Source organism: Sapajus apella, unplaced genomic scaffold (assembly GCF_009761245.1).
Source record: "Sapajus apella isolate SASKATOON/1434 unplaced genomic scaffold, GSC_monkey_1.0 scaffold38, whole genome shotgun sequence".
Taxonomy (NCBI): domain Eukaryota; kingdom Metazoa; phylum Chordata; class Mammalia; order Primates; family Cebidae; genus Sapajus; species Sapajus apella.
This window is the reverse complement of record NW_022436978.1, coordinates 11079362-11097695: the sequence shown is the minus strand read 5'-3', so window position 1 is coordinate 11097695 and position 18334 is coordinate 11079362. Positions and strand designations below refer to the sequence as shown.

General features: G+C 38.6%; 1 protein-coding gene across 3 annotated transcripts in view; it reads left to right on the top strand.

Annotated features, from left to right (window-relative positions):
* IL1RAP (interleukin 1 receptor accessory protein) overlaps nt 1–18334 on the top strand; it is a 150213-nt gene that overhangs the window by 17019 nt on the left and 114860 nt on the right. The window contains exon 1 of one of the 3 annotated variants that reach the window (XM_032298251.1): nt 16505–16528. The exons of the other annotated variants lie outside the window; for them this stretch is intronic. The gene's annotated coding sequence lies outside the window, so the exon portion shown is untranslated. Of the gene's footprint in view, nt 1–16504; nt 16529–18334 lie in introns of those variants that run through there. 3 annotated transcript variants of the gene reach the window in all.

Genomic DNA, 18334 nt, shown 5'->3' with positions numbered 1-18334 from the left:
ACATCTTTGTTCATGCTGTGTCCTTGTTCTAAATCCATTCATGGCTGGGCACTGTGGCTCACACCTGCAATCTTAGCACTTTGGGGAAATGAGGTGGGAGGATCGCTTGAGCCTGGGAGTGTGAGGTTACTGTGAGTCTGGACTCTGCCACTGTACTCTAGCCTGGGCAACAGAGCAATGACCTATCTCTAAAAATAATAATAATTTAAAGAAATTCATCCACAGTTTTTGAACATCCTCACTTTAAAGATCCCTTTCCACCCCCAAATCAGGCTTTTTGTAACCCAGGTGTTACAATTTCAGCTGTTCTGTTTCCTCACTTCCCTGAAGTATTTTTACTGCCTTTCATCAATGCAGAGAACACCAAACACAGGGTAAAGAGGAAAGGGTTCTTAACAAAAGCATATCTGAGTGGATACCTTAACATCCTCAGGAAATCTACACATCTTTGAGTTAGGTCATTCCATAAGTCTTCCCTGTCAGCACTTCCTGGCACATACTCCTGAATGTTTTAGAAACTAGCCATATCTCTTGGCTTCCTACTTGTCAAGACACAGCTGAAGTTACTCACCTGTCTTGACTTATTTAAAACACACTTACACTCACTGCTGTATCATCTAAGATTTCAACAGCCAGCAGCAAGTGAATTAAGAAACCTTAATATATCCTTCGTTCAATGCACCCTGGCAGGGGTTTTTCCTCCTAAAGAGATCCCTAGGGCACATCAAATCGGGTGACTACCCCGGCTTCTTGCTTTGGGGAATCTAGGGTTTTTCTGGTTCACGATGTTGAGACATGGACTTGGGGAAACAGGAGGAGGCCTATAGAAATCAAACTTTTGGTGCTGCCATTAAATGGAGTATGTGTAATTGTTCTCAAAGAATACTAGTTTGCTGGGATCAAAAAAAGCTAAGCCTCTGGCTTTGCAGAAAGGCCTCAGAGCAATATGCTGTGTTTATAAAGTCAGCCAAACCTATCTGTAACTGGCTTTCTAGTTCTGGCACAGTGCACTTTCTGGTATCATCTGCCGCTTCTCTTGCCTTTGCTCTCACACATGAGTTTTGGTCTAATTTTTCTCTACCGGATATGTGGGTTTTCTGCTTCCTTGTATTTGGTGCAGTATGCAGGGAAAGTTTGGGAGAGTCAAAGGCAGGTCTAGTAATGAGGGGGAGAAAAAGTTAACAGCTAACAAATTGAAGTGCTTACTGTGTGCCAAGTGCTTCAGGAAATTACCTCGTATAATCATCTTACCTAATTCCAATGAGCTGCTTTACTGACCCTGTTCACGAATAAGGAATTGAGACTCGATACAGTTAAGTAGCTTGTACAGCTGTGGAGAAGGACCTGCACCCAGGTCTGTGTGACTGTAAAGTTCATGATGAAATCTTGTGCTTTGTCTCCATGTGCTGAGGTGTGCCATGTATCCCGCGGCCCCTATCCAGTTTGCTTAGATGTACAGCTGAGCATCTTGTAACAGGTGGTTAGTTACTACTCTGATTTGTCTGACAGTTCCCTAGAATCTCAGCTTGGACTGAGCCAGCCCATTTGCGTTTCTGGCCTCTTATTGCTCCCTTTCTCCTTTTACAATTTTTTTTTTTTTTTTTTAGGCTCAGACAGCATGGGAGATTCTTTAATCAACTGATGAGATTTCTTTCTGTTTTAATGACATTCTTACTTCCTCAGTGCATTTTTCTCACTTTGAGGGCTGGAGAGGGGAGTAGGGGAACAAGTACTTTCGAAAAACTCTGGTCTCCTATTTTTGAATGTATGATCTATGACGTTATGGAAATGCTTTGAAATACTGGAACCACTGTATTGAATGCCCATAGGTGTCTGTGAAAGAGGGAAGCATATGCCCAGCGTGGCTCGAAAGACCTCAACCAGGATGACTAGGTTGAAATGACAAGGGATCTGGGTCCAGCTCAACATAAAGAGACATTTATTACAATTAGGGCCATATGAAAACTAAATTAGTAATGAGTTCACCATCGCTAGAGATATTAAAAGAGGGCCTAGACATCTACTTGGCAAGGATGTCACAAGGAGATTTGAATATTGGAAAAAGGAGTTTGAATCAAAATGACATTTAAAGGCCTTTCCGGCCTTGAGATTCTGTCTTGAATTCACTTAGAAACTTTATATTGGGAATAAAGGTTTCCCCTTGTTATAATTAACACCAACTAGTGATGTCTCCTCCTCCCTCCCCCCTGTGCTTCCCCTGTCCGAACAACCACTCGATTTAAGAAGAGGACTTAGGATGAGGAAGGATGTGGTTCCTTCCCTCTTGGCAGCACTCCGTGTCAGAATGGAAGACTTGTGTCTGGGCCTGGCACGGTTCCGTCAGGCCCTCTTACCAGCCCAGTCGTGTCTGTGACCAGAGCACGTGGGAGGTGCACATCCGTGTTGAAAAACCTCCCACTGGTTGCCTGCTCTGGATTTTTGAAATAATTCCTGATGAATGCAGTCTTGCCCAGGCCAAACCTCTTGGAGGAATGATGACACACCCCGAGACAAGTCCGAGTCGGACCAGACAAGCATCCCCTGAAAAATACTCCCTTTGCAGTTGGCAGCATATGAGAAAGCGTCTTTGAGAGCTGTTTCTTCTTGCTGTTTCAAAGGAAAGCCGCTTGCAGGCCAGGATGTCAGGAGTGAAAAACTCTTTTTTTTTTTTTTTTGGTCTATTTTTTTCTTTTCTTTTAATTGGCTTACTACTCATTTGAAAGCTCTGCTAGTCAAATATGATAATCCTTTGATTTAATGTCAGGATGGAGACAGTTCCCTGGTTCTTGAAGGAAAGAGTGTTGCAAAGATAGGAAGTCTCCAGCAGCTGATTAACAACTTTGAAAGAATGAAGAGAAAGATACAAAAACTGGCAGTGGGTCCTGCTGATCAGTGCTGCAACTCAGAATGAACACTGTTTTTCAATTAAATAATCTTTCTCCTCAAGATTTACAGAGACGTCCGTAATCTCCAGCCCACTTAATTGTTTTAAAATGTAATGTTACAGCTCAGTATGCTTTGCTTAGATCTACCATTTGTGGATATTTCAAACTACGAAGTTTTGTTCCTTATAGAAAAGCTTCAGAAATTCACCAGATATTTTAAGTCAGGTCAGTCCAACTGTTCCCAGGAAATAAAGATGTTAAGAACTTCACAGCTGTAAAGACTCCTTAGGGATCTGATCCAATGCTGCCTATAGGACGTTGGGCCAAGTTTTCCCATGTACACCATAAATCTTCACAAAGTCATGGGTAAAGAACAGCAACTTCAGCTCCTTTTGCAGCCTGATCATTGCTTCTGGGCCCAAGTAGCTGTCTTCTTTTGATATAGGACCATTGCCTGTTTAGACATGACTCTTTTTCCTGGATACAAATGGTATGTTATTTTTAGGGGACAAGTTATATTTCTTAGTAGTTTTCAGAGTTGGTAGACAGGCCTGAACTGGGAGTCAAAAGCCAGCTTCTTACATTTGCACTAGTGAGTTATTGACCTCATGAAAGTCACCTCTCTTTCCGGGGCTTCTATTTCCCAATAGTGTCCCAAATAACATTATTGACTTCTGAGGTCCTTTCTGATTTTCTAGATGTCATCTTGATAAGGAGATAGATGGAGTGTAAGAGAATTAAAATAAAATACAAAAAAAAAAAAAAAACAAAAAACCCAGCAAAGTGAAGTGTGGAGCTTAGGAAAATAAGATTCTCCTCTTTAAAATATGTCTCAGAGAGCCTTTGTTGCAACAAAGGTCCCAAATACAGGAATCTTAGACTGTACTATGTATTGCAGGGTATAAGGATTTTCCATATTTGCCTGATTTCTCTTTCTAAGATCTGACTGGAAACATGAAAAATAGTCGCAAGGAAGCTTAAAGAGTCTCACATTCAATTCATTTGTTTTACTGGCAACCCCGAGGCCCTTGCCCTGGAGCTCCACTGAAACTTGAACTCAAGTCTCCTGCCTGCTTGTACAGTGTGCTTTCAAGTACACTGTCTATTCAGTTTCTTTCACATTGATGAATACTTACAGAAACAGTCAAGCTACATTTTGAAAGTTGGTTGATTCAAAGCAATAGAGTTTCGTGGTCAGCCAAACATAGAAGCAAGGAGATTTGCTAGTTTTGCATGTATATGTGACTTAGTTTCCCTATTATCCACATGTTGAACATAAGTTCTTGTTTGTACAGCTGTATTCCTGGCCAACAATTAATGCTATTTTTTTTTCTTAGGTTTTAGAAGATCTACATTCTCAAAACAACAACAATAGCAACAGTTAACTGTGACTTATAACTCGTTCTCAGCTCCCCACCAGGGCCACTTACATTCACATTTGTGATCACAGTATTTCTTAAGGTAAACCTTAGTTCTCTGAAAATGCTAAACAATGAGTGTCTTCTCATTCAAGTTTCAGTTTCTACTTACCAATCTTGTAATTTTGGAGTAGCCAATGGCATAAGATTCATGTATCCCAGCTTAATAGCTCCAATGATTTCTAAAAACGCACTAACGTTGGATCAATCATGCTACATTTGTGCTTTTGTTTTTCTGTCTATTAAGTGCTGTGGTTGGCCCAAAGTCTTTCTGAGGTCTCTTATGATCAAGGATCTTGTTTTAACTATTTTGATAGGTTGTCTTTCTCAGACATATTCCATACTGCACTGCTATTGTATAGCAAATACCCTGAGAAGTTATATTCATTAATAATTCAGGGCTGTGATTTTGAACATAAATAACTTTTCACTGTGCATAATGATGTCCCCAGAACCTACTGAAATATGTAAGACTCTAACATGAAATGGCCCCAGGGCCACATGTTACTAGTTTTTGCTTCTTAGGTTTCTTTTCATGTTAGGTGTTAGTAGGTCAGCTTTCTCTCTGACATCAACATGCCTACTTATAAAAGCCATTTGTCCTTCCTGCAAGTTTGTGACTTATTCTCTGCCTAGGAATAAGGACTCAGATAACCAAGTTGCTGTCTGAAGATCTGTACTATAAATAAAGTTGATTAGTTTTTAAATGTTTTTTTAAGTTCATGCATCGTAGTTACCGTTTGCAGCTCTGGTTTGTCTAGCTGTTGGCTATTGGTATTTACTTGATAATTGACACTGTCTAGTAATTGGATTATCAGCTGTTGCTGTATGGCTACATGCCTCTGATTCTGTGGGTCTCACTTTTCTCCTCTTTGGATGTTTTCACTGGCCAATAGACTCATTACATAATTTTCCTGTGATCTTCGAAGTTACGTATGCTAGGGACCCTACTGATTTTTAAGTAATCCTGAAGAAAATGACTGTAAGCCTAAATGTGGTTGCAAATAATCAAAATGCCATCATGGGGATATGGTTAAATACACTGTCATAAGCTAGACAATGCAATCATATTTAGCCATTAAAAATGAAATATAATAGATCACAATGCTATATCAGTGTGAATTAGGGTGACAACCATGGTCTATGTTTTGCCTAATAAAGTATAACTTTAAAAACCAAAAAAAAAAAAAAAGAGAGAGAATTATATAAACTAATCTGGAAAAAATGTGAAAGATACATTGCTAGATAAAATAAGTATCTTTTTATCTTTTTTTTTTTTTTTTTTTTTTTTTTTGGATGGAGTGTTGCTCTCTTGCCAGGCTGGAGTGCAGGGGTGCAATCTTGGCTCACTGCAACCTCCACCTCCCGGGTTTGAGTGATTCTCCTGCCTCAGCCTACCGAGTAGCTGGGACTACAGGCACCTGCCATCACACCCAGCTAATTTTTGTATTTTTAGTAGTGACGGGGTTTCACTACTAAAATGTTGGCCAGGGTCGTCTCGATCTCTTGACGTTGTGATCTGCCCGCCTTGGCCTCCCAAAGTGCTAGAATTACAGGCATGAGCCACCGTATACACGTATGACTCAATTTTTGTAAAAAGAAAAAGTTGTATGTGAAAAAATGAAAAAATCTGAGTCCAGTAATTATCTATGGTTATATTAAGAAAGATTAGATGAATGCTGAAGGGAGAGGAGAAGGGGATACAATGGTTTGACTTCCTAATATGGCTTAAAAAAAAACTTGTAGACATTTACTCATTTAAAAAATTAACTTGGAACCTCTTACTAAGTGAGACTCATAGCCTATCTCAAAGAGCAATAATGTGACATTTGAAGATTTTACTGATTTGGACGGACACAGAAACAAGAACTGATAGATAAGTTATTAGATGCCTTTGCTTTGGATGCCTTTTCTCTTCTTTTTTGTAAATTATTAATAATGTTGGCAGGGGAGCAATGAACTTGCCGTTAGGGTTTGGCAACCTGCTTGAGTTTCCTGGGTATCCTGTGATTCCTCTCTGTTCCTTGCCGCACAGCACTGGCTCAGATCTGTGCCTTTCATGTAGCAGCGGTGCGAAAACCTATGCTCTCTTATAGCCTCATTTGGTTTCCTTTTTCAGGATATTACATTATGAAACGTTTCTGGAAATTTGCAGCTTTTGACAGTAAATACAAATGATTTGTGATTCCACTAAGCCACTGCTTAATAGTAGGCTGTTGAATGGTGAACATTTTAAGGAGCGTGGGAACAGGCATATTTTGTTTTGATCTTACACAGTCTCATTTGAAGGAACGTTATTCATTTGAAGATGGGCCATGATTTACAGAAAGGCAATTATATTGAGGAATAATAACGAGCATTTAGTAATACATATCAAAATGGAGAATATGAATAACTTTAGACCAGATCTAAATTACAAGATCTTTTATTCTACACGAGTAATTTTAACAGCTGAAATTTGCCTATCTTGTTGGTGATCAGATACCCAGTGCCCTCCAAAATATAGGGTCAAATAAGATGTGGGTGATTTCTTCATGGCATATCATTCTACGCCTATTTTCTGTAATTCATTGTTTACTCACCTAGAGCTTATACTCTAGTCTTATTAAATTTCTTGTTTTCCTCTAAATATCTCATACACTTCTCTGCTTTGAGAACTTTATTCAAGTTATTTCTGCTTTTTGGAATACCTTTTCCCCTTTTTCTTCCGTTCTTTTCTCTTTACTCTCCATTGTCTCTGTGATTCTTTTTGGTCCCTAACTACCCACAAACAAACACCCACCTCTGTTCCACTTCCTGTTTCGATGCAAGAGCTTTCCCCATGAAACCTCCCTACAACTATCAGCTAGCAAGAATCACTGCTCACTTAGCATTCACAGCCCTTTATTTACACTCTATGCCTTACACTGTTGCTTCTCAATGTATGGTCTAAGGAGCAGCAGCAATAGCAGCCTCTGTGGGTTGACTAGAAACACAGAATCTTGAGTCTTGTCCTTAGACTTATGGAATGTGTGAATCTCCCTTTTACCTCATTTTCCAGGTCCTCCTTATGCATGTTACCATTTGAGAAGCTCTGTCTTAGAGAAGATATCCAACTTTGCCTTCACTTGGTTGCTTTTGTGTCAGTGGGTTCTGATATAATCTGTCTTGTGATCACCGACTATGTCCTTAGCATTCATCTGCAAGGCAGGATGGAGTGCTTTGCACACAGTAGGGGCTCTTAGCTGTGTGTTGTTGAATAAATGCTTGCATTTTCAATGAAGAGGGGGTTTGAGGGAAATATACAAATACAGGGTATTTCCGTATTCATGTCAGCAAGATGTCATTCAGATTGTCTGGTTTCCATCATTGCTGTGGTTGGGTTTTATACACCCTTGTACAAAGGAACTGATATGGTGTGGCTGTTTTCTCATCCAAATCTCATCTTGAATTTTAGTTCCCATAATCCCCATGTGTCATGGGAGAGACCCAGCAGGAGGTAATTGAATCATGGGGGCAGTTACCCCCATGATGCTGTTCTCCTGATAGGGAGTGAGTTCTCAGGAGATCTGATGGATTTATAAAGGGCTTTCCCCTGTTTGGCTTAGCACTAATAAACTAATACAGAGACTTAGTACCTTATCAAATCTGTTTCCTCCTCTCACCTCTTTGAGAAAAAGCTACAGTGATGTGGAGGATTCGAGCTTTCAGAAACTCAGGTGAGTTTCTGTCCAGGAGATTATGTTTAAAGCATAGGGAAATACTTTGTGTTAATATTTTATGACTAGGGCTATATCTGTATATCTGTGACAATTGTATATTTGTTCAGGAATTGGAAGCCTGATCACAAGGTCAGAGTAAGGTCCAGAATCAGAGTTTGGTGCATCTGATCTTAGGAAAATAACATTGTTTTAGTTTATTATATTTCCTTTTGTAAAATTGACAAGCAAAAGCTTCATAATTTCAAAAGAGCTTTTCTATCTTGTATTACAGATTGTAACAGACTTGCATTCAGACTCATTCTCGCAGTATCTTCATCTGCCCTACTTCCCCTGGTATTCCTGTTTTTCTTAGTGTCATTTTTGACTTCTCTCATCTGTACATGTTTCTTTTGCAGTTTTCTTAGTTATTCTATTCGTGTTCCAATACTTAAAACATCTGTATCATATAACTCTGGTGACATTCCTGACCCTTTACAAAATGTGTGTAGTTACTAGAATTACAATATATATAAATATATAAAATAAAATAAATAAGATTAAAGTAAAAATAAAAATAATAAAATACAATGAAATAGATATAAATAATTATAAATAAAATGTAAAAAATAACCAAACAGGTGATTATTTGACATATATAAGAAAAAACACAGTAGGGACTTGCCATTTTTATTTCTGTTATTAGAACAGATCTTGAAAATGTAATGTCTGTTACATCCATTTCTTTTAGATTTGGATTATTAAGATTATTAAGACATTGTTTAGATTATTAAGATTGTTAAGATTTAGACATTGTTTGAATACTTCTTTCTACTTTTAATGGCCATTTAAAATATATATATATATGTATTTTATGGGTCTGTGCTCTCCCTGTGGCATTTCAATGACACAAAAAAGGATTAAAGAAACCAAAACAAAACACTACTTGTTTCACTGTCAAACCTTAAGTTGCTTACAATAAAATGAAGTAGAGAAGATGTGCACACGTAATGAGAAAATGCTAGCATACATATACATACATACATACATATATATATGTGTGTGTGTGTGTGTGTGTGTATATATATGCATATATATATATATAAAATTGTCATAGAGTTTTTGTTTAGAGAAATCTAGGAGGTCTTGGATATGCAAAAATGACAAGGTTAGTAGAGCACTGAAGGATATTTTAGATGAATCCTGATTACTTGTTACTCACATTCATATATCCTCCCTCTCTCTTCCGACCTCTCTGCCTTCCTCTCTCTTCACAGGTCTCTTACTACCTTTCCCTCCCTCTGTCCTGATTTTGTCTTTCGTGGATGGATGTTCATTGTATGATGTCCATTCTGAAGCTGAAAGCCTCAAAGACTCAAAGGCAGATAATTCTCTTTTTGAAAGTCATATTACAAAACCCTTTTCACGAACCTGTCTATAGGGAAATTTCTTCCTGTCCTGGCTGTGCAATTAACCATTTATTTGTTTTCATGGATACCAATGCTCATTCATTTTAAACTTGGTATTTTTTTTCCTCCTGAGAAGTTCATTGTTCTCTTTCTTCAGTTTTCCTATTTGTTTGTAATAATGGGAATTAGTCTTTCCATGTATCTGTGTTGATTTTTTTTTATAACTAAATTTATTTTAGTGAAAATTATAGAGGTTATATGTTTAGGAGCTGTTGGGGAAATAAAATTAAAAGCAAAATCTCCCAACTGAGAAATTCTCTCTACAAAAGTGAGAGAGAAAGAAAACACATTTATTTATTTATTCTTGAACATGCATTATTAAATCAGAATGTGATGTACATCGAAGGTAATCCCCCAAGAGATTGCAAAGACAGAAAGAAATCTCACTATTTTATGAAGCCAAACAGCCCATTACATGCATGTTTTGAAGATAAACAATAACTTGTCCCCCAAGTAAGCTTGACAGCACCGTTTGTCACACATAGCTCATCCTAACTTTACCTGGTAATTGGGGTGGCCATCCATGTTAACTGATTGGGTTTGGCCAGAGGAAAAACAAACTTTTCATATTTTTATGACAGGAGGTAATTTTTTAACTTGTTGCAAGGTGCCTACCAAAGTCAGACTCCAGCTCTCCCACAGAAACTGGGAGATAGGGGTGCTAGCTACCTTGATGTTCACTTTTCAAAGAGATGGCCTTTAGGTCTTTGTAAAGGCATTCCTAGGTCACAAAGCTGACAAAAGTCCTTGTCTAGTCCTCAAAAGGATTTGTATACATTTCAAAGAGTGCAAAAAATACTCAATAATTGCAAGTTAACCAAAGTAAATGCTCTGAGAAAAGGTAAGAGGGTGAAGAATCTTTTCCCTTATTTTCGAAAAGAATTAGACCTCTTATTTTTAATATGTACTTATTCTGACAGGAGGTAGGTCCTATTTCATTATGTTTGACTAAGCAGTTCGGAATTAAAGTTTTACTTTTTCTGAGTTTGAGATTCAGCTGAGGTTAGTCTTTCATGGTTTGAGAATTCATTAGCATTTCTTCTATTTGTATTTTTATTGTGACAAAATTTACCATGTTAACCATTTTTGAGTCTACTGTTTTGTGGAATTAAGTACATTTTCATTGTGGTGCAACTATCCCCATCATTCATCTCCAGAATTTTTCACATTTCCTATTGAAACTGGAGCCATTAAACACTCACTTCTCATTCTGTCCTCCCCTTAGCCCCTGGCAACCACCATCATTATCACTTTAACCTACCTATTCAGGCTGCCTGTGAAATTTCAATAATATCCTGTCTCTGGATGAGAAGTGGAGAATTGTGTTTGCCCAGGATTTTAAAGACAAAGATGTTTTATTGGGAAGCTGACAGAAAACAACTTAAAAACCTTGAATGTGGTGCACCCATTTATAAAAATGATGCCATACTAATTATAAATAACTTAAGTCTGTGCAGCTCCCCAGAGATGTCTCATTTGTGCCCCTTCTTTACTATCAAACTGATAATTAAAAACCTTTCTGGTGAAAGATTTTTTTGCATATAATTCAGGGATTTTACTAACATAGAGTTGGCATTTTTCACAGCCCTTGCTCCAGTGAATTTTTATCTTTCTTAATTGATCTTTTGGACACAGCAAACTAAATACTGAACCCTTCATGTATTTTGTTTTATAAACTGCCATGAGCGTTGGCGAGAATAATGTGAAAGAATCAGGGCAGACACTCTGCTGCGGGCAGACACTCTGCTGCAGCCAGACAACCTGTCTTAAAATCAAGCTTTGCTGTTTGATTGTTGTGCTATCTTGAGTTAGACACTTCACCTTTTGGCACCTAATTTTATCATCTGTAAAACAGGAAAATTATATTCCTTTTTGAGTCAGTTGTGTGACTATCAAATAGAATAAGACATGAAAAAAAGCGCTGTGTATAGTGTCAAAGCACGAATTATTTCAGTTGAGTAATGTACTTAGCATAAAGTAGGAATTTGGAAAATACTTGTTGAATGAATGAACAAATGTTATTTTCAAAGTTAATTTTTCCTGGGCTCTCCCTTCTCCACATGTATGCCTGTCATGGCTTGTAACCTCCCTTCTCTTGGCTTTCCTCTGATTGCTGATCTTATCCTCCTCTCCTACCCAAATTATGCTTTCAGTTTAAAAGCTCCAGATCTCAGAATTTGGGTAATAATCTGAAAGGGGTCGTGGAATTTCTGTTATATTCTTTCATAGAAAACTCTTTCTTTCTAAATGGAACTGCTTCCTGAAAGCTTTTGGGGTTTAGAAATGGTAATTAGAGTTACCCATTGTAACATACACAAAGATTAAGGGATTTTTTTTTTTCCTAGCATCGGTAGACTCTGGGGAGTTCATCCTAGCCAAAAAAAATGATGAGCTCCAATGACGTTAAGTCAGACATGTGAATCCAAATTAAACAAAATTTATGGTGTAAGTCCAAGCTGTTCCCTCTATGGTCACTTGGGTGGGAGCTCACCGAGCAACTCTGTTGTTCAGTGTCACCATGCACTTGATAAATGCAAATGTATGTATTATAAAGCATCATAACCAAGGCTTACACTGACAAAGGCAGATGACAGTCTCAAAGTATTCTGTTGAATGTACCTTGCCTGACATATTTTAGTGGAAAAATCATCCACAATGATCTGAGAAAGAAATGATTGTTGAGAGACCGAAGCGGTAGAAAACACATAAAGAAATTATAGTATTTTCCTGGATTGAGAAACAGCCTGTAGAATCACTCTGTTTAGAAGAATGTAATTATTCAATCAATAATCCAGAGCGATTTCTATATGCCAGGCTTCATGCTAGGCCCTGGGAGCCAAAAATGAATCAGAAGTGGACCCTGTCTGCAAGGGTCTTAAGAGAGAAGAGATACACGCTTAATTAATAGTATGAGATAAGAAAGTACATTACTGAGACTAAAGAGGAAACTTAGCTAAAGTTTTAGGGAGAAGGGAGAAATCACATCTGACAGAGGGAAGCAGGGAGGTTTTATGAAGGAACTGGTTTCAGAACTATGCCCTGAAGGACAGGTGGTACTTGTACATGTGGAGAGGGTAATGAAGGGCATCCCAGGCATAAGAAATGAGTAAAAAGGGGAAGGCAGGCAGGTGGTGACCTGTAGCAATGTCTGTATTTGTACCTGTGGTGGGAATCCTTGCTGTATGAGAAGTGGAGGTACAGCAAAAGGTTGGAAAGAGAGTTTGCTGCCAGATCATGGAGGATCCAGAATGTCAGTGAAGGGCATCAGGGAAGTAGTGCTAGGATGTGATGTTTGAAAAAACTGCTTCGGTCTTTGTCATCAGTCAGCCTTTACAGGTGTTCCCATGGCACCCAACACTTACCTGAGGCTTATGGGCCTTCTTGTTTTTATGGTGGTAAATATCTCTTCCTCTGGTTTTATAGAAGGAGATTTCAGTCTGTTTTTTATATATTAGAGAATGAAAATAATATTTACATGCAAAAACTCTTTGTAGGTCACCTTAATAAATACATTAATTTTCTTATCATCTTCCTCTTTTTCAGAAAAAGAAGAACAATTAAAAATAATAGCACTTTTTATTTTTCTAACATTAAGGTCACACAGGTGAAAGGGTTATTTGCTGGGTCTTGTATGTTGTTACTCCGTTTATAATTGGAAGAATAAAGACTCCCCTCTGTTTTCTGACTTTTCCTCTATGGTGTCTTATGTTCTGATTTGGCAACAGTCTTTAAGTATCCAAAATTCTGGAAGCAGTGAAATTATAATTGACTCCAATTAGCTACACTGGTGGAGCATAGCATCCTCATACTGAAATGCACCAGTGTGTCTTACATCTCATTTTAGCTAGCCATTGTGTCATTGTTCTGCCCTCGGCTTGCCACAGGAATCGTTTAGCAAGTTAGAAAATTGATTTGAATTTCCTACTTTTTTCCCAATTAAAAATTCATGACCCTTACTATAAAACTACCTCCAGTAGGAGTAATACACTCAATGAGAGAATTTATAGAAATTCCTCAAAGCCTGATGTACTGTTAGGGGACAAACTCCACCTCCCCTCCCCTTTTTTTCTGAAAGAACATCACTCAGCATTTCTAAACTGTGGTAAGTATCCTGATGCTTGGAGATATTGCTAAACAAGAATTACTTAAGTCAATTAGGTTTGAGAAACATTGTATATTATTACTAAGCAATTTAGTTTTACAACATGCATTAGCATCCTAAAAGGCCCTGAAAGAAGTCCCGTGGAAAAAGATAACTTTTGAACCTATTTTACCTAATATTAATGACCTAATGTTTCTCTAACATGAGGGTGAATTACCAAAACATAGTTTTTCAAAATCATTCTGTAAAAGCCTGAGCTGAACAATGTGAATCAATATGTGGCCTTCAGAGGGTCTAAGTTAATCTAAGCATAAAATTAAAAAATATCAGGAGACTCTAACTAAGGAGGTGCATTTATTAGGACTAATAGTAAATGAATCCATTGAATCCATCCTCTATTTACCTACCAGGATTTACATGAGAATTTTTTCATAGCCTAGAGATCCTTTAAAACCCTGTCTGTGTTAACGGAGCTGCTACATCTGATATTATTTTCCTGAATCTGAAGAAATACCAAAGGGGACTGAAATAATAAGACATTAATTTTGGCTGTAGAATGCCGATGTTGCTGACCCTGCAGGGTTATTGCAGAGGGAGATTAATTATGCAGATCTGCCACCCTAGGCTTGGAGTTGAAGTACCCTGTTGTAATTCACTGCAGGATCATTCACGTAGCCAGCACATTGATATGATTATTATTCCACCAAGGTTTTTATCTGCCCCTAGACAATTACAGAACCACTTACCAGCATCTCTCATTGACTTCTTATTTAAAATTCCCAGGGCCACAGCAGGCATTCGAGTCCTTTTATTGGAGACAGCTACAGATCAATGGCATGAAGCAACATGGGATTTTCTTTAGGACATGACAAATGCTGAGATTGTTGCTAAGCAGAAGATAGACATTCGGATTCCAGCAGAAAATAGTTGTAGTGGCTCCTTATCTCTAACACAAACTTTTAAGGCAATGACAAGAACATACAATGGAAATGCTATGAGATTTGGTGTCAAGGCATTTGAGTTTGAACACTGGCTTCACCATTTGGTATCCATGAAGCTATAGTTCTTCTGTAAAATGGAATCGAAGTTAAATGACAGGCTCCTGGCAGCTTGAGGATCTGGAGATCTCATTAAGTTGTGAGATTAAATGTATATATGTGTGAAATCCCTGCTAGGGTATGTATATGTGTGTGAATCCCTATGAGGTTGTGAGGTTTTAGTGTATAAATGTCAGAAAAAAAAATCTGTGAATAAAATGTTTTAAAAATATTTTTGTGCTAATGAGAATGACTTTCATTTCCTGTGTAGTCATAATGGAACATCCTTTTCATGGCCCCATTGCTTGGGTGATGACCTATCAATGCCTGTAATCACCTAACACAGAATGTAGTAACTATGCATTGGTATGATTAGCAGCTCCATGCAGTGTACATTCTTGAAATGATGTGAATAATAAAATTTCTATTTCTTATTGCTGCCCTTAGCCCGTGGTTTTAGGGACTTCCAACCTGCAAGATAATAGTCATCTAATTTGCATTTTTTCAGTTAAGATTTCCTTTCTGTTCTCTAGATCAGTGGTAAAAAGTATAGCTTGTTTTGTTAATTGTCCCCTAAGAGGCTTTCTTCCTTATGCATGGCTGCATCGCAGAATGCTACCTGTCTCCAGAGGCCAGCTGTAGTATCAGCTCCAAGGAGTCTTTCCACCCTCACTCCTCAGTATAAACTTCTCTCCCCACAACTCCTACTCTCTACCACATTAAAATGCAAGTAATTCCTTCCCCACGGCATGTAGGCATGTTGCTTGGACTGATTTGTATACTTAATAATAGCATGAGCAAACACAGATAACTAGCTTTGTACAGTTAAATAATAACAGCAAATACACTTTTAGGCATTTTATATATCTTAACTCATGTCATCCCCTCAGCAATCATAGAAAGTAGAAAATATTATTCTCCCCATTTTGCAGGTGGGAGAAGTAAGTCATAAAGAGATTAAGTAAGTAACTTGCCCAATATTTCATCGGTACCATGTGGCAGAGCTAGGAGCTGGTAATTAAAATAATAGGCTTTTAAACTATGGGGTTACAATGAGTCATAGGCAAATTGGAGATTTGTATAGGTTGTAAGTTCCTGGATGTCTGGGACAATGAAAATCTGTGTCATCCATTAGCATTTAGCATAAGGGCTCCACATGGTAAGAGCCCAGTTACGTGAAATAGCTTTGCATTGGGAAAATCACCTCTTAAAAGCTTATGAGGCAGCCAGAAAATGCCCCCCTTGTCCTCTGTCAACATTTTTTTAGTGTATGTTCTGCCCTCCTGCTCAATATGCTTGTCAGAGCATTTTAAAACCTCACATTAAGCACCGCTTGAGCACCTCTCTGTTTTTGTTTGTTTGTTTGTGAGTAGCTGTGTGATAAAGATAAGGCATACTTGTTGAAATTAGGGTTACTTGAGTCTTTAGTGGTTTATGGATCAGTAGATAATAGCACTATAAAATTCCAGCTTATTCTCATTCTGATGAAAGGGGAATTGCATGGTGTTACTTTATTTTCAATAAAGTCACCAAATGTCAATGCATATGAAAAGAACTCTGGCCATAGTCCTCCTCCCCTTCCCCCCATCCAGTGTGATCTGGTGGACTGAGGTCACAGCCCAGACTATGGGACTGGTGGGTGCACATTGCCATCTGTCAGGATGATCCTGGTGCCCAAAAATTAGTGAAAGAAGCCATAGAATTTCCTCAGCAGGGACACAGACTCACACAGACCTCCTCAGTGTTAGTTCATAAGGAGATTTTCTTTAACACTTTAGGTACAGAGACATGATATTTCTTTAAGACTTATGTTTTTGGCTTATAGGAGTTCCCAGGAAGACTTGGAATATTATCTTTGTGCTTTAGGGACAAGACTGGGGATTGGAGCAGTGAGGATGCCTAATAGGCTGTTTTCTCCTATAGAATGAGAATACCTGGAGGTAAAGGCTGCACTGAAGCCCCTGTGCTCTCTCCACAGGTGGCGAAGTGTTGGCCTGGGGCCCTGAAAGTCTACTGTGAATGTTGTCATTTAACTCTTGCTATAAAACTAGTTGTAGAAACTGAGGCATAAGAACAATAAAGTATATGGCCAATTGTATAGCACTTGTTCATGCCAGTCAGAACTGGGAAAGAAGACTCATCCTGCCTGCTTCTCTGTGTAATGGAGAATGGTGATCTCTTAGGTGCTGCAGGGTCTGATGGAGTAAGGGGGGCCTGTCCGAGGCTTCTGGGTACCTGAACAGGAGGGGAACCGAGGCCCTCATCTGCTGGATGCTTTCTATCAAGCCAATCATTTTTCTAACAGAATTGGGGGAATGATACTAGGAAGTACACTGTGAAGGGACAGTTGACTGTATTGTGAGGCCAAAGATGGCTTGGATCCATTCAAGTCTGATTTCTGAAGACAGGTTCATTTCATAGGCAGTGGATCTTGTTGGTTGTCACAGAACTTATAGTGACATCTGTCTGAACCAACATTTTGAGAAGATTCCATCCTTAGGATGGCCTGTGGCCTGACTAGAGAAAGCAGTGTGCCTGTGAATCCATATGTAAAATAAAAGTATCAACATCTTGTATCTGTATCATACTTCACCATTTATTAAGCTTTATCGTAAACATGATCTATTGCAATTCTTATATCATCCTATGAGGTCATCTTTATTTTATTGATAAGGATGCCAGGGTTCAAAGGGGTTAAGTACATTATCCAAGGCCACACAGTTAAAAAGTAATCAACAGCAAACTAGAACAGAGGTTGACTGTGTCCTAGAGCACTACGCAGAAGTTGCCCAGTGTTTATATGTCTGTTTATTGCATAACAGAATTGGACCATACACTATGGACACAAACTTAGACTCCTAGTCAAAAAAGGGGAGTGGTAAGAAAAAACCTAAATAAAACAGATCAGGGCAGAAATTTCTCAGGCCTCTAAGACAGGTATAGATACCTACCCAGAGTTTTTAGAAAAGGAATAATTTATTTTTAGGCAGAGGCAAGATCAGAGAGACTCTGGAGAGGCTGGAGAAGGGACATGAGGCTTGAATTAGGCTGTGGGAAAGTTAAGACTTATTTCCTTCAGTGATGGACAATTTAGTCTCAAGTGGAGTTTTAAAAAACACCTATATCTTGTGGATTGAGGATCGATTTGGGAATTATGGCTTGGGCTCTCTCCCTTCGACAATTAGAGTTTTGACTACATCAGTATTTGCAATGGGTCTTTAATAGGCACTTTGCATAAAAAGAAGTTCATGGTCACATTGTTGTAGGACTTTCTCCTTAGGGTTCTTGTCACATGACCAGGAAAGATAAGGACACATAGAAGGGTGAGAAAAATGGAATTTTTTGGGTAAAAAGGAAACAGGGACTCTTGGCAAAGCAAGAGTCCTTCTAGGAGGCTTTCTACCTCACAGATTGAATCACTGGTTACCCCCAGGAACAGGAGGAATCAGGCACCTCCCCTCCTGCAAACAAGTGTGAACTTCTGTAGCTCCACCCCATTCTCCCAGGATGCAGACTGATAAGAGGCTCTCCAGGGACCCCTTTATACTTGACTGTCTCATTCCCCCTGTAGAGAAGTACATCTAACTGCCAATTAGAATAAGGATAAGGATAAGGGAAGCAATGTTAACTGCTTCCTGTTTACAAAGCTCCTTGAGAGGCCTGTGTCAGGGTCCCTGGCAAAAGGAGCCATCGTCCAAGGCTCCGATTACCTGACTGTTTGGAGTTTGATGGCCTGAAGTCGAGAA